Source organism: Staurois parvus, unplaced genomic scaffold, assembly GCF_062004578.1.
Source record: "Staurois parvus isolate SC_StPar_1 unplaced genomic scaffold, SC_StPar_1.0 ptg000176l, whole genome shotgun sequence".
Classification (NCBI taxonomy): Eukaryota; Metazoa; Chordata; class Amphibia; order Anura; family Ranidae; genus Staurois; species Staurois parvus.
In genome coordinates this window covers 3266749-3279858 of record NW_028317972.1, presented here as the reverse complement: position 1 = coordinate 3279858, position 13110 = coordinate 3266749, and the positions used below count along the sequence as shown (strand labels likewise).

Sequence of the window (13110 nt, the reverse complement as noted above, 5' to 3'; positions counted from 1 at the left end):
ACACACACATGCACAAAGATAAAGGCACAAGGTTGTGATTTGCCTGAGCTATAGGGAGTCTTGCGACACCTACCTAGTCCCTGCATTCAATTCCTTCTCCCTATAGTATTTTTGTATTTTTTTAACCATTAATGTCCAGAGATGATAAGACAAAAATAATTGTATTTTGTACTTTTTGGGGCTTTATGCTTCAGTAAAACAGTACTGCACTATGCTCCCTGTACAGCCCTACTGCTCTAAGCCCAGGCCCCTGTGTATCTTATTATGGCTTTTCCCACTGTTCTCTGCCCATCTGCTACACATCACTGCTGCACATCACTGCCCCACCTGGCAGAAGCCACATGTAAAATACGTAGCCATTTTTTCTATTGGCTCTTGGCACTATGCAATGATATTAGCACATTGCATTGTTGCAATCTGCTTAATTTATGGGGAATCCATAAGCAGCTTTGGCTGCCTCCCCTGGGAGACAGGGAAGCATTATTATCAGTGATGTGGGAGCTGCAGGTCTCAGCATCGTGCAATGAGCCGGTGCCACACAGAGGTCTATGTTTCCAGGCTCCACTCAGCTGGAATAATGACAACAGGGCAGGATCACTGGTGTCCTGCGAGACAGAACTGGCATCACACATCAATGAAAGCACAAGCGTATTAGAACGGGGCTGCGATCTGAGACATACACAAGCTGCCATCTGTTCTGGGCAAGCATGTGCGGGGATTGGCTACAATGAACCATTAAGAAACTCATTCTGTGCTAAAAAAAAAATATATTTTTTTTTTTACCTAATTATATATATATACAGTTGTGGCCAAAATTATTCAACCCCCACTGAAATTGAGTGTTTTGGCCAGTTTGACATTGCTTTTGATCATTCAGTCATCTTGCTTACATTTACATTAAAGAGGCACTTGTAGGTCAGACAAATATAACATAACAGTTATAATGAAATAACCACAAATGTCTTTTCTGTGCTCACAGCATTATCAGTTTTATTCAACCCCCAAGTGACATTCAATCTTAGTACTTAGTACAGCATCCTTTTACAGTTATAACAGCTTTTAAACGTGAAGCATAGCTTGACACAAGTGTCTTGCAGCGATCTACGGGTATCTTCGCCCATTCTTCATGGGCAAAGGCCTCCAGTTCAGTCACATTCTTAGGCTTGCGCACTGCAACTGCTTTCTTTAAGTCCCACCAGAGGTTCTCAATCGGATTTAAGTCTGGTGACTGCGATGGCCACTCCAAAATGTTCCAGCCTTTCCTCTGCAACCATGCTCTAGTGGACTTGGAGGTATGCTTGGGATCATTGTCCTGTTGAAAGGTCCAACGTCTCCCAAGCCTCAGGTGTGTGACGGACTGCATCACGTTTCCATCCAATATCTCCTGGTACTGAAGAGAATTCATGGTACCTTGCACACGCTGAAGCTTCCCTGTACCTGCAGAAGCAAAACAGCCCCAAAGCATGATTGACCCTCCACCATGCTTCACAGTAGGCAAGGTGTTCTTTTCATCATAGGCCTTGTTCTTCCTCCTCCAAACATAGCGTTGATCCATGGGCCCAAACAGTTCTAATTTTGTTTCATCAGTCCACAGAACACTATCCCACAACTTTTGTGGTTTGTCCACATGGCTTTTGGCATACTGCAGTCGACTCTTCTTATTCTTTGGAGACAGCAAGGGGGTACGCCTGGGAGTTCTGGCACGGAGGCCTTCATTACGCAGTGTGCGTCTTATTGTCTGGGCTGAAACTTCTGTACCCACATCTGACAAATCTTTTCTCAGTTCCTCAGCAGTCACACGGGGACTTCTCTCCACTCTACGCTTCAGGTAGCGCACAGCAGTCGAAGTCAGCATCTTCTTTCTGCCACGACCAGGTAGCGTTTCAACAGTGCCCTTTGCCTTGAATTTGCGAATGATGCTTCCTAAGGTGTCTCTTGGTATGTTTAACATCTTTGCAATCTTCTTATAGCCATTGCCCTTCCTGTGAAGAGAAATCACCTCTTCTCTTGTCTTCCTGGACCATTCTCTTGCCTTCACCATGTTTGTAACCACACCAGTAAATGTCTAGAAGGAGCTGAGTATCACAGTCATTTTAAAGCTGCCTAATTGGTGCTTATTATGCTTGATTGCTGCTCGGTGACATCCACAGGTGTTTTCAATACCTGATGGAAAGCACCTGTATGAACCTCTGTTCTTCAGAGTGGTAGTCTTTAAGGGGTTGAATAATTGTGGCAATGAAGAAACCACATAAGAACCATTTACTACTGTATTACATAAACAATTGATGTCATTTTAGTTGCATTTGGGTAGTTACAACGTCCTTGTAGGATTTGATTCTGAATACAATTCCAAATGTACACTATAGTCCCTAAACCCCTTTACAGCATTGGGGGTTGAATAATTTTGGCCACAACTGTATATATATATATATATATATATATATATATATATATTACTATATATAATATATATATATATAACTATATAATTTTATATATATATATATATATATATATATATATATATATATATAATACTAAATACATTAGAAAATTAATTAATCTGCAATTAAAAAATATTTTTACTTTTCAAGATGGGCCCAGTGGAGGCCTATAGCAGGAAATGGTGGAAGATCTTGTAGGCTACTAAGTGAAGAATTCGTAATTAGAATGGTACAGGTACCCACAGCCTATGTTTTTTTGGGGTTCACCCTCCACAATGTCAGCACTGACAAAATCAGCATAGAGAAATAAATGCAGCCTGGTATAATAAAACAGCTGCCACAATATTAGCACCATGTATGTATGTCCTTAAATGCACCATGAGAAATGAATGCAACTCTCTCTAATAAACAACCTGCCACATTATCTGTACCATGAATGCACTGAGAATGCATTATGGAGAAGTAAATGCAGCTGTCTATAATAAACCACCTTGCTGTAATATTAGCATCACGTATGCACTTAAATGCATCCTGAAGAAATAAATAAAGGCCACTGTCAATATTAAACCACCTGCAACAAAGTCAGTACCATGTATGCACTAAAATGCAGCATAGAGAAATAAATGTAGCCATCTATAATAAACCGGCTGCCATATAAACAGCACCATGTGTGTACCAAAAATGCATCATGCAGAAATAAACGCAGCCATGTATACTACACCATATGCCTCATTATCAGCACCATGTATGTACTAAGAATGCATCATGCAGAAATAAATGCAGACATGTATACTACACCATATGCCTCATCATCAGCACCATGTATGTACTAAAAATGCATGATGGGGAAATAAATGCAGCCATCTCTAACAGACCTCCTGCCACATTCCCTAGCTGCATGCCATGCACTGTGTATTGTCTATGTGTTATTGTGTACAGAGCACGCTGCATTGTGACTGTGCAGTTTCAGGTCTGGGCTGAGTGCCCGTGGAAGCGGAAGAAGCAGGCTGGTCTCTTGCTGTTATGTTATTTGTCAGATTAAGGCTGAGATCTGCTTTGCATTCCATGCTGTAGAATTGTATAAGAATGAGGGATGGGCTGTGGTAAGTTCTGTGCAGGCCATGACAGGACAGCACCGCAATCACGGTTCCAGTTACAGAGGATTATGGGTAAGACTGATCAGTCAGGAGCCATGATTCGTAGTTTTATCCCCCTAACTATAGTTATGTGACTACACAGAACCAGCTCCACAGCTAAACCACAAGGTTTGAAGGCATTAGTAAAATCTTGACAGGGGCTCCGACCCTTCCCTGCTCCATCTCAATCTGAATAAAAAAGTTTTAAATCTTTAACCACTTGCCTACCGGGCACTTCTACCCCCTTCGTGCCCAGGCCAATTTTCAGCTTTTAGCGCTGTTGCACTTTGAGTGACAATTGCACGGTCATGTAACACTGTACCCATATGAAATATTATCATTTTTTTCACACGAATAGAGCTTTCTTTTGGTGATATTTAATTGCTGCTGGGTGTTTTATAACCAACAATTTTGAAAAAAAAAAATGTTTTTTTTCTGTTTCTATTATAAAATTTTGCAAATAGGTAATTTTTCTCCTTCACTGATGTGTGTTCATGAGGCTGCACTGATAGGTAGCACTGATGGGCACTGATGAGGTGGCACTGATGAGCTGGCACTGATATGCAACAATGATGGGCACTGATAGGCAGCACTGATAGGCAGATCTGATGAGCAGGCACCGATGGGCACTGATAGGCGGCACTGACGGATGGCACTGACTGGCGGCACTGCTGGGCAGCACTGATGGGTGGCACTGCTGGGCACAGGTTGGTGGCACTGCTGGGCACAGGTGGGTGGTACTGCTGGGCACTGATGGGCACAGGTGGGTGGCACTGCTGGACACTTGTGGGCGGCACTGCTGGGCACGGATGGGCGTCACTGCTGGGTGGCACTGCTGGGCACCAATCATCAGGGCACTGATCATTAGTGCCCTGATGATTGGTTCCGATCCCTCCTCTGACAATAGCCGGTTATCGACAGTACTTTCCTCACGCTGTGACAGCAAGAGGAAAGTGCAGCCAACAACTGGCAACCGCCTTTACCGGTGATCTACTGTGTCATTGGACACAGCTAATCACGTGGTAAAAGGCCGCTGTGATTGGCCTTTTACCACATCACGTGATCAGCTGTGTCCGTAGGACACAGTGATCTTAAAGATCACTGGGTGCGCCCCCCCGGGGGCGCACGGGAGGGTGCGTTCTGGGAGGACGTCATATGACGCCCTTCCAGAACTGGCCAGCCACAGTGTAGTAGTCATTCAGCTATCTGTGGTCAGCAAGTGGTTAAAGCTTTGGCCATACTTCTCTTTTAAGATTTATAAAAATAATGTAATATGAGTATTTACAAACCAATCCATTTGTATCCACTCAGGCAGGCCTTTCCACTACATACTAGTTGGTAGATCTAAACGAGATTGTACATTCAGATTGTAATGTGTGTGGTGAGTTCAAGTGGAACTTTACTCACCTAGAATTCAGCAATGTGCCATCCCCAGAACTCACTGCCTGCCACTGACATCTTTGGGTGGCCACCGTCTGGGACTCAATCGATGGCCACTGTCATTGGTGAGATGACGTCACTCCCGTGCATTCATGGGAACTCCGTCAGATTCAGCATTGTCGAATTTGTGTAGTGAGCTGCTCTTGTGTAGCTTACTGTACAGCTTATTGTGTAGATTATTTTACAGGCAGGTAAGTAGGTTTAATGCAGAAGAGACAAAGCATGTATCCATTTTCATGACGGAGCCTAAAGTTCCACTTTAATTTATTTGGATGAGGATGTAAAAAAGTCTGCACCAGGCAGTTCCCATATTTCTGGACTGACAGCTTCCATGTTACTAAGCCCACAACAGAAAAATCTGCCTGTATTTGCAGTAAAGCATGCTTGTTATACTCACTGTGGAACCTAAGGGGTTAAGCCTCAGCATTGTGTAAAAAGGCTGTATGATCCTGTCTTCTCTGATCCTCCCCTTCTTCTACTGTCCCCAATCTGTCTGCTGATAGTACAGAGCTCTAGAAGGCACTTTGCACATGCTCAGTTTAGTGTGTATTGCTACAGAGTTTTTTTTTCTTTTGGAGGGTTCATGTGATCAGCACAGGGCCAATCAGCGCTGTCCAGACAGAGGGATTATGCAGCCTCTTAGGACAGTCAGAGCAGAATGAAAACTCCTCCTACAAGCTTTAACCAGTGCTCGGCTGGACACTGATAGAAGTCACAAGACTGCTATATACTGCTGATGAGAAAAGACATTTAGCAATGTATATTTACTAAAATAATTGCACTTCCATGTTCTGTGTACTGTGAGAGACCAGATATAGTAAATGCAGGGTCCTGGGTTTAGTAATACTTTGAGCAATTATTTCCTTACATGATAAATGTGTAACAAGGGTGCAAATGCTCCATGTGTATTGTGAAGGCAATAAAAGCAGAGTTACCATAAAGGTTCATCAGCGTTATCCTTCACCGGATTTCTGAATAACTGTCTGCTCTTTTGAAAATCTGCAGTGAAGTCAATAAAATAATGGATTATTATGTCTGGTGACATTGATTAAACTGACATAGAGGTGTTGTGTACACTGAGCGCACAGTACAGTGCTGTATATCCGGGGATCCCTCTGTATGTACATACTGTGCACCCCGATGTATGGCTCAGTATGGAGCAGGGGCGGACTGACCATTTGGAAACTTGGGCACTGCCCTAGGGCCCGGGGTCAGTAGGGGGCCCCATGAGATGCCCCTGGTACCTTTTTCATAGGCTTTTTTGAGTTTGGGCAAGGACACAGGGGCCCCATGATCTCCTATTGCCCGGGGGCCCCATGAGTTGTCAGTCCCGCCCCTGGTATGGAGCCTTGTACTGAGGAAACCTGGGGTCCTCTTTTTCCTGGGATAGCATCTGAAGTACTGTAATGCTTTTTAGATGAGCCTTACTGTTTGTCTTGTAGAAACTGATTATGTGATTCATCCTGAACTAATTGTTTGCAACATTCAGACAATTCCAGGAAAAGAAAAATGGTTTATTTCAGTGATGTGTTCACCTCTTTGCATTGCAGTAGCATGCGCATCACCACAATGCTCACGATCGAGAGGAACTGAACCCATTAATTTAGTCATTTTACAAAACAGTTGCATTCCAGGCATACAGTAAATGATAAATGTTACAGTTGCTTGTGCTCTCAACTGAACTGTCAAGTCATCAAATGACTGGTGTCATAACTAATCAACTGTGCATCACCATGACAACTTCAGTTCAAACAGAGGCTAAGATGGCAGCTTCCTTGGCTGTAAAGGGTAGGAGGGTTTAGTTCCACTTTAATGCACCCAAACACACTAAGGCCTCAGATCCTTACAGTGCAACACATGGCATGGTAACAAGTTGCGTCAGGAAAGGGCCAGGTCTGGTTTTCAGTATACTGGTGTGCATGGATAGCCACTTAATGAATATACTGCTTTAAAGAGTAACTCCAATTAGCAAGAAAAAAAATAATATAGCATATATAATTGCGTCATATTGTAACTGAATGCTGTTAAAAAAATGACCTTTCCTTTTCAATGTGCAGTGCTGTAATTTTCTGTAAAATGCAATGCAATATGGCTATCTGGAGGCGTTCTGTACACAGATGGTGTATAGAACGCCCCCCAGATGTGTCATTTCCTGCTTGTGTGATTGGTTCACTGATTTTCCCAAATTTTAGGCATCAGCTGCAACACAAATGTAGATATTGCTGAGATACTCCCAAAGGGATATTATTATTATTATACAGGGTTTATATAGCGCCAACAGTTTGCACAGTGCTTTACAAACTGAAGGTAGACATTACAGTTACAATACAATTTGGTACAAGAGGAAACAGAGGGCCCTGCTCGTTAGAGCTTACATCACATTTAAAGGGATTCAGACCTTGCCATTTTCCTCATTACAGCCCTGCATGGGCAGCAGATAATTATAAAATCTCTCCCATACAGATTCACTCTGCACATGGACACAGAACAAACAAAAGGCTACTTCTTTAGAACAGTGGTCTCCAAACTGTGGCCCAAGGACCAGATTTGGCTCTTTGCTTTCCTTGATCTGGCCCTTGGGGCATTTTCTCCCCTATTGATATGGGACACTATTCCCGCCACTGAGCCCAGTGATGGGGCACTATTCCTTCCACTGACACCAACAATGGGGCACTTTTTCTTACATTAACAGCAATGATCAGGCACTATTCCTCCCACTGACCCCAACAATGGGCACTATTCCTCCCATTGAACCCAACAAGGGGCACTATTCCTCCCACTGACCCCAACAATGGGCACTATTCCTCCCACTGACCCCAGCAATGGGCACTATTCCTCCCATTGAACCCAACAAGGGGCACTATTCCTCCCACTGACCCCAACAATGGGCACTATTCCTCCCATTGAACCCAACAAGGGGCACTATTCCTCCCACTGACCCCAACAATGGGCACTATTCCTCCCACTGACCCCAGCAATGGGCACTATTCCTCCCACTGACCCCAACAATGGGCACTATTCCTCCCATTGAACCCAACAAGGGGCACTATTCCTCCCACTGACCCAACAATGGGCACTTTTTCTTACACTGACAGCAATGATCAGGCACTATTCCTCCCACTGACACCAACAATGGGCACTATTCCTCCCAATGACTCCAACAATGGGCACTATTCCTCCCACTGACACCAACAATGGGCACTATTCCTCCCACTGTCCCCAACAGTGGGCACTATTCCTCCCACTGTCCCCAACAGTGGGCACTATTCCTCACACTGACCCCAGCAGTGGGCACTATTCCTCACACTGACCCCAACAGTGGGCACTATTCCTTCCACTGATCCCAACAGTGGGCACTATTCCTCCCACTGACCCCAACAGTGGGCACTATTCCTCCCACTGACCCCAACAGTGGGCACTATTCCTCCCACTGACCCCAACAATGGGCACTATTCCTCCCACTGACCCAACAATGGGCACTATTCCTCCCACTGACTCTAACCCAAGCCTGTGGCATTGTTTCCTCCCAATGACGCCGGGGCACTTTTTACTCCTACTGGCCACAGTCCAGCCCCCCCAAAGTCTGAAGGATCGTAAACCGGCCCTTTGTTTAGAAAGTTTGGAGACCCCTGCTTTAGAATAACAGAAGGTAGGACTCAAATCCTTGCAATGTACATTGATCACCCAGAGGGGAATGTTTTTCTCTCAACAAAAGTGAAGTTATCTTTAAATGCATAGTTCACCTTTACCAAACACTGCCGGTGACTCTAGATCAGGGGTCTCCAAACTACGGCCCTCCAGGTGTTGAGGATCTGCAAGTCCCATGAGGCCTGGAAGACTCTGACAGCCACAGACAAGACTCCCAGAGGCAGAGGCATGATGGGGCTTGTAGTACTTCAACAGCTGGAGGGCCATAGTTTGGAGACCCCTGCTCTAGATAAAACAAAGTGTGCAGCTTTGACCAAAATTGAATAATTCCCTTGATAGTTGTTGGTCATTTACAACCCCAAATCTAGAAAAGTCAGGACGCTGTGTAAAATCTACATAAAAGCAGAATGCAATGGTTTTCAAATCTCATAAAACTGTATTTTATTCACAATAGACAATAGAAAACATGTCAAATGTTTAAACAGAGAAAATGTACCATTTTAAGGAAAAAAATAAGGTCATTTTGAAATTGATGGCAGCAACATGTCTCAAAAAAGTTGGGACATGGCAACAAAAAGCTGGCAAAGTAAGTGATACTAACAAGGAAGAGCTGGAAGAACATTCTTGCAACAGTAACATGATTGGGTATAAAAAGAGCATCTTAGAGACTCAGAGTGATCAGTTACTGGAGTCTTGGGAGAGGAATATTGTCCCATTCTTGCCTGAGCATATGCTGCTCTAAAACCTGAAAAATATCTTTCAACATTGGTCATGGCTTTCCAGAGGTGCAAAGTACCTGTACCATACATACGAATGCTCCCCAATACCATCAGAGATGCAGGCTTTTAAACTGAGAGCTGATAACAATACAAAATATACAAAAAAACATAAAAAGCCAGAAGGTCTCTCTCCTCTTTAGTCTGGAGGACGCGGCATCCATGGATGTCAAATTTCAATTAATTTGACCACAAAATAGTTTTCCACTTTGCAACAGACCATTGTAAATGAGCTGTGGCCCAGACATAAAGGCGGCATTTCTGGATCATGTTCAGATATGGCTTCTTCTTTGCATGATAGAGCTTTACCATGCATGTTTGGATGGCTGAGTGATTTTTGGACATATTCCTGGGCCCATGTGGCGATGTCCATCACAGAATCACGCCTGTTTTCAGTGCAGCACCATGTGAGGGCCAGAAGATCACAGGCATCCAATATTGTGTTCTGGTCTTATCCCTTGCACACAAGGATTTCTTCATAACAAACAGGTTTATACATACCTGCAGTAGAATTGCACAGAGCAGCCCCATACCTCCTCTTCTGGGGTCCCCCATTGGTACTCTTGGCTCCTCCTCTTCTCAGTGTGCCACCATAGGAAGCTGCTTCCTAAGGTGCAACACCTGGGGACTCGATTCCAAGCCATGCTGCCTGTATCCACAGACACAGACAGCGCAGCTTGGCCCTGCCCCCCCTCCTTTGTTACAGATTTTGACTGACAGCAGTGGGAGCCAATGGCCAATGGCTCCCACTACCCTAGCAAAACCTGTGAGAGTGAGTAGAGTGGCTGCAGATGGGCATGGCGCTGGATGGAGTGAGAACTCAGGTAAGTATAAGGGGGGTGAGCGGGGCCATATTATGACCTAAACATTCTCTACCTTAATGCAGGGAATGCGGCAAGGAAAAAAATACTTAGGCTTTAGAACCACTTTAACCCAATTCATTGCAAAATGTTCTTCCAGTTCACCCTTGTTAGTATCACTGACGTTGTCAGCTTCTTGTTGCCATGTCCCAACTTTTGTGAGACATGTTGCTGCCATCAATTTCAAAATGACCTTTTTTTTATTTTTTATTTTTTAAATGGTACATTTCCTCACTTTAAACATTTGATATGTTTTCTATTTCCTATTGTGAATACAATATGGGTTTATGAGATTGGCATTCTGCTTTTATGTAGATTTTACACAGCATCCCAACTATTTTGGAATTGGGGTTGTACGTTCCCAATGAAGCCTGACTTAAAAGCTCCCAGAGATGGTATCATTCCATCCTTCGTTGTTGCTAGGACGTTGCTAGGAGATGCCCAGCTGTCACTGTTCACCTTCACCAGTTCGGAAATGCTGAGTTTATGGCTAGGCCCTGTTCACATTGGCATTGGAAATGGGAATTTTGGGCATGTTTTTGCTGTTCCACGAATGCCTAGCAATGCAGCCTGCAATGGGTAACATGGACAGCAGAAAGAACTGTTCACATTTGAAAAATGTGTAGCTTTTGTACTGCTTTGTGTCACTCGCTTAAGCTACATGTTAAGTATGGGAGGAGTTAAAGCTTGTCAAAACCTTTGATTCAAGTCTATGGTAACGTGCTGTAAACGCACCTGTAGTGTTTACAGCACAATTGACAAGTGTTTAGCAAATGCCAATGAGGTGAAAAAAATACTGCACCCTTAATAACAAAAAAATCACTTGGAGGGCAACTGGGATGCATTAATGATTGAGGTGCGTGTTAGTGTCAGCATCAGAATTTTTGGTGAGTGTGAACTTAGTCCTCCTGCATCAGGGAAGAGAACGTGCATGTGAGGGGGTTTGAATCAGAGAGAGAGCTCACTTCTGTGAATGTGGAGAACAGTAACAGCTGGGAGTGTCTTAGCAACGTCCTAGCAACAAGGCAGGACAGAGAGATGCAAACCCTGGGAGTTTTCCAGTCAGCCTAAATGGCCTACTCCTATAGCAAGAGCATTATTCAACTTTGATCAAAGCTGCACAATTTGTTTTTATCTACATACAAATGAGCAGCACAGTGGCTAAATGGTTAGCACTTCCGCCTGTCAGGCGGAAGGGGCTTAAAGTGTATCCAACACCAAAGGTCTATTGGTTTCAGGGCTAGAACCTTTGTCAGTTTTTTTGTCTGTGTCACATTGGGAAGATTTGCTTTCACTTCCTGTCCTGCAGACACAACAGGAAGTGAGGTGAAATCTCTCCAAAGTTAGGGAAAATCCCCTCGTATGCAGTTGACACCAAAACAGGATTTCCCAATGGAAGATTTTCTGTCCAGTGCAATGAAGAATCAGTATGTTAGCACTGAACAGAAAAAGGAAGACCAACACCAACTGCATGCTAACACACTACAGAGCAAAGGGCAGGAAAAATACTGACAAATTCTAGAAGCTGGAACTGACAGGAAAATCAGGGCCAGCCCTGAAAACAGGGACATCTGAAGAAAGAGGAGGCACGTCCAGCCTCATGCCTCACTGCTGTTGCCTCCTGCTGGTTTGTATGAGCCCAGCTGACATAACAATGGAAGTTTATTAGCTGTAGATAGGCATGCTTTAATACACAATATAATAAATGATGTGATTAGGAATATTCACTGTCCTGCCCTTTCATTAGTCACACTGAGCACTGCCCATGTCCTATCTGTCACCTCACACACACACTGCTGTGTGACAGCACCAGAGGGGCGTGGCCAGGTATTCATTCAATTCAAAGAATAGACAGCGGCGTCACTGAGCATGCGCGCCTTCGCCTTCACCGTCTCGCTAGCAACCCGTCCGCACCTGCGTAGTAAGTCTGCTTCGGCCAACGCCAACCCACCGCGCTTGCGTAGTGAGCACACCCCGTTAGCGACAGTAGTCAGCGCCTGCGCAGTTGAGCCATGGCTGGTTCCCAGGTTGAGCGGTGAGCGGTCCCTCCCCCTTCCGCGCACGCGCAGCCAGTTCCCGGGCAACAGACGGCTCCCTGTCAGCGTCCGCCGCACCGAGGAGGAGAAGCGGCTGGGGGCTCCGAGGGGAGGAGCGGAGGGTCCTACGAAGCTGACGGAGGGTAGGCCTGACACGCCGGGGCCCCATTGACATGGCTGGGTGACGGCAGGGGCCCCGCCAGCGCCTGGAGCCCGCAGGAGAGGTGAGGCCTGGGAGGTGGAGGGAGTATATGAGGGATTATACCTCATTGTGGGGGCAGGTGGGATGATGGTGAGGGCCTAGTGTCTCAGCATTATGGGTCGGGGTGGTGTCCTCTGTGTACTCCTCTACTGACAGGGGCTCTACTGCTAATATCATCATCATTGTATATGGATTCAATGGTAGACACCTTGTGGAGGGGATTGTCATCTCTGGAGGGTATAGGGCACTCCTGTGTGTAATAATACATTCCCCCTGTGAGATCTGTCATCATGAGTATACCATACAAATGACCACAATAAACCGATCAGAGAACATATACAGGATATAATATAGACATGTCATACAAATGACCACAATAAGTCCAATCAGAGAACATATACAGGATATAATATAGACATATCATACAAATGACCACAATAAGTCCAATCAGAGAACATATACAGGGTATAATATAGACATGATATACAAATGACCACAATAAACCGATCAGAGAACATATACAGGATATAATATAGACATGTCATACAAATGACCACAATAAACCGAT

The 13110-nt window shown here is 44.6% G+C and overlaps 1 protein-coding gene across 2 annotated transcripts in view; it reads left to right on the top strand.

The window, feature by feature from the left end:
• The first annotated feature begins 12338 nt into the window (after positions 1-12338).
• The window catches only part of CAMSAP1 (calmodulin regulated spectrin associated protein 1), a 100551-nt gene continuing 99779 nt past the window's right edge, over positions 12339-13110 (top strand). For both annotated transcript variants that reach the window (XM_089677061.1, XM_089677060.1), the window contains exon 1: positions 12339-12564. The gene's annotated coding sequence lies outside the window, so the exon portion shown is untranslated. The remainder of the gene's footprint in view (positions 12565-13110) is intronic.